Source organism: Mastomys coucha, unplaced genomic scaffold (assembly GCF_008632895.1).
Source record: "Mastomys coucha isolate ucsf_1 unplaced genomic scaffold, UCSF_Mcou_1 pScaffold16, whole genome shotgun sequence".
In the NCBI taxonomy this organism is placed as follows: domain Eukaryota; kingdom Metazoa; phylum Chordata; class Mammalia; order Rodentia; family Muridae; genus Mastomys; species Mastomys coucha.
This window is the reverse complement of record NW_022196898.1, coordinates 54612986-54617614: the sequence shown is the minus strand read 5'-3', so window position 1 is coordinate 54617614 and position 4629 is coordinate 54612986.

Sequence of the window (4629 nt, the reverse complement as noted above, 5' to 3'; positions counted from 1 at the left end):
CTCCTCAGCTTCTTTCAGCTTTCCCTAATTCAACAACAGGGGTCAGCTGCTTCTGTCCACTGGTTGGGTGCAAATATCTCCATCTGACTCGATTTCAGCTGCTTGTTGGGTCTTTTGGAGGGCAGTCACAATAGGTCACTTTTTGTGAGCAATCCATAGCCTCAGTAATAGTGTCAGGCCTTGGGACCTCCCCTTGACTTGGGAGAGAGAAGAACGCAATCACAAGTGGGAAGGGAGGGAAGGACCTAGGAGGGAAAGTGGATGGGAGGGAGGGAGTTGGGGGGGAAAGGGGAACTTGATCTGGTATTGGGTGAGGGAAAAGGACTGAAGCCCTGAGGGCCAGCAGAAAGAATGGAAACAGGCAACCCCGGGAGATAGGAGGTTGGGGTGACCCTCCAGAATGCACCAGGGACCTGGGAGGTGAGAGACTATCAGGACTCAAAGAGAGGGATCTTAGATGAAATGCCCTACATTGGAGAGGAGCTTGTAGAGTCCACCTCCAGCAAAAAGACAGGGCAACAAGTGAGGATGGGGTTGCCATCTCACCCATATTTGTTCCTGTCTGAAAGAACTACAGGGATGGAAATGGAGAAGAGCCTGAGGAAAAGAAGGTCCAGTAACAGGCCCAAAGTGAGATCCAGCTCAAGGGGAGGTCCCAAGGAAATGGGTAATTATCTAAATTACCCAATCCCTAAAGTGCCTATCAAAGAGCACAAATTAGAACAATTGAGAAAATATTAAGTTCACATTTCATGGGCTGGGGAGATGGCTAATTTGATAAAGTGCCTGATGTACAAGCATGAGGATCTCTAGAACCCATGTAAAAGCTGGGCATGGTCACACATACATGTAATTTTAGCACTGAAAGACAGGTGGGAAACATAGGCTATACTGTGAGTTCTAGGCAATATACAAATAGGACCTTGTCTTAAAACTACTAAATATAAAAACAAAAGAGAAACCCAAGAGGTAGACATGGTGGGCACATGCCTATAATTCCGGCTCTATTTGTTGTTTATGCTTTTTTATTTTGGTTGGTAATCATAGATTTTCTTTTTCCAAACAGGGTTTTGCTATGTAGACCAGGCTGGCCTGGAACACACAGAGATCTATTTGCCATCTCCAAAATAAATATTTATATGATACACAAAGGAAGACAATATGACTAGTAATTAAGAAATGAAACAGACATTATAAATATATCCAGCCATTGTAAATAATCAGGAATACACAACATTTTTAACATGCGCAAAGCTCAGTAAAACTAATATAATCCAAATAGATAATAAGTAACAACAACAAAAAGTGAACACTAGAGTGGAAAATAATTACATCTTTATCTAATGAGGAAATGCCAGTTAAATTCAAGATAATACTTTAGAATTATTCAAAACACCTAAATTAAAAAGTGTCAGTGTCATCAAAGGAGGATACAAAGATACTTGGTAGCTGTGAAATATAAAAGGGCATCATATTAGTACTCGAGAAAACACTCCAGCAATATAAGAAATAACTAAATGTAAACGTATTATGTATTCTAATGCTCAGCCTTGGGCGTTTCTTATTAAAGAAATTAAAGTTGACATTGACACAAAGCCTTGCACCAATAAGAACTGAAAATTGAAAGAAGCCCAAATATGCTCCAATGGATGACCATTAAATAGTCTGGTACACTCTGTACAATAGAGTGTCATTTGTAAATGAAACAAGAGGAACCAACGCTACATTAACTGGGTGATGAAGCAAAAGGCACTATGTGTAATGTAGAGTCAATTTCAGAGCATTATATGACATATAATTCTGTACTATACTTCTAAAACAGAAAAACTATGGACATGAAGAGATTAGCATTTTCAAGTAGTTAGATATGAGATAATATGCATGAATAAAAAGGGTTAGTATGAAGGATTTTCTTCATGGCAATACAAAGTTCTGGATCTTAAAAGTGGTCATACATTATACAAATGAAATAAACTGTCAAAAAATTATAAACACACATACATGGTAAACATGGGATTGTATAACCTAAATAAGATTATATTATCATTGGCTATTTCCTAATTTTAAAATTTTACCATAGTTACATAAAGTATTACAACTGGGAAAAACAGGTGAAAAGTGAATGGGATTTCATACTATTTTGGCAACTTCCTACAGTGTACATAATTATTTTAAAGCAAAAGTTTAAAATAAAGAAAAATGCAAAGAACAAAATAAAACTCACTTTCATCTTTTAATTAGTAACATCCCTCATCCTTTAGGGATACTTTCCAAGATCTCCATTACATAACTGAAAACAGTATATAAACTGTGTGTGTGTATGTTTTTGTGTGTGAGTATATACACATATGTATACAATACACATATGTACACAAATTTACAGCTTCTTCTACTTAAAGCCATGTAATATAGCTATAACTGTTAGTTTGAATTAAAATCAAAACCACCATAAATTCTTTTCTTTTTCACAATATCAAGAAGGGATTTGTTCCTTCCAACTTCAGCATATGGTATTTCTTCTTTCATCATTAAGTCATGAACTTTTACATGAGGTTTTATATGAAACACTTAATTTGTGGGTTTTCTTTAACATCGAAATTGCCAGCATTACTGCACTTGTGGTTTTGAATCACATCCAGTAAAGAAAAAGAGTTTCTCAATAACAGGCATTGCGTTTGACAAATGGGACATCCACTAAAGGTAGAGTAAGTAGCATGACTCAGGGACAAAGGGGTGATTCACAGGCCAGGTGACATGATGCAAGATTTCATTAAAAGACTCACTTAAAACTTACCAATTGTGGTGGTCTGGTATTTTTCATTTAATGTTTTTAGACCACAATTGACTGTGTTTTTTCTTTTGTAAAGTGTCTATGTATGGGTTAGTTTTACTTATAACGTAAATACTTAGAAGAATTCTCCAATGCACTCTTGAAAATTTAAAAAAAAAAAATCTTTCTCATCTGTTACTCCATACCTGTCTTTGGCAGAACTGGCAAGGGATGATGTACTGGGATGTACATTGTCTATTATCATTTCAGACTTTAGGTTAGGAAACAATGTGCCATGCTTTCCTGGTTTACAACCCCTCCTTTAATCCTACTCCTGTTTTCAGTCTTGGTTACTTCAAACAGTAAATGTTAACTAGTGGAATTTAAATACCTTCAAAATATTAATTTTCACCTAAGATCACATTCTTTATTGTAATTACATCTCTCAGGTTAATATTCTGAAAAGGTAATTTTAGCAAGTGTATGTTTCTCTCTCTAACTGCCCTCTCCACATTTGCTTTTATGAACTTCCACTCTATGAATTATTACTAAGTATTATTTACTTCTCATAATGCCATGAATACTTCATAACTTAACTTCCTAGTAGAGAGAAATTACAGAAAAAGATATTTTTCATATGTGGTTACATCATGCTTTTTGAAAGGATTTAATCATGATCTGTATGCAATTTTTTTCTAGTAGTAGCAACATCAATCAATCAATACTTAGTCTCCATTGTTGACTGTAGCTTCCCATAGGTAACTACTCTAGTTCTCTATTAATCTAAGTTATTTCTTCAAATATTGTTACTGAGTTTGATATCCAACAACTTATAACTGAAGTCTACAACTTCACCATTTAAACAGTTGTCCTTAAATTCCTTCTTAATATATTTTAAACTTTTAATTACCATCTTTTCTTCTGGTTTCAGCCCCATTTCTTCTAAAAATATGTTATGTTAGTATTCATCAAGGATTATTTTATAAACTAATTTGACCCTGGGTATTATTTAAGTAAAATTTCCTTTTTAATCTTAGTAGGCATCTAGAAACCATTCCTTATAACCATCCTTTACACAGAGATCTAAATTGAAACTTTATAATCATTTGCATGAAAAGAGAAAAAGACTCAGATCTTTATTATGGATTTCAGTCTCTTCTTCAGATCTAGGTTTTAAAAAGATCACATTCCAATAAAAAGGCTAAATATCTGCTCAGAACTAATTTTACTACTAATTATAAATTTCTCTAAATGAAAAATCAAAGATCCTAACTATAATGTAGAGTAATTTTTATATTATTAACCATATCTCCTTTTGTTTACAGGCTTTGCAATCTTATTTAGGAACACTAATATTGATCTCTACTATCACATTTACTTATTGTATATGTGTGTAAGCATATGGAAATCAAGTCAAAGAATAACTGGTAGGTGTCTTCCTTTCCACTATGTTGATCCTACATATTGAACTCAGATAATCAGGGTTGGCAGCAAGTACCTTACCCTACTGAGCAATGACATCAGCCTTAACCTTTATTTTATAAAGTATTGGTAGCATATTTGCAAATAATCTCTCTTTCACAGACAATTAAAAATTCTAATCTCAGAGACCATACTTGATGAAATTATTATAAGCATATATGATAGAACTGTTAGTATTCACGTGGCCAGAATCAAATAAATACCCACTGATTTTGTTTATGTTTGTGGGGGTGCAGGGAGGCAAAATTTAAACCATCAAAGAACCCAGATGATTTCAGGCAGGCTCTTATTTACAGAGGAGATTCCACCACCACCACCACCACCACCTCCTCCACCAGCACCAGCACCACCACCACCATTTCCTCCTCCTCCTCCTC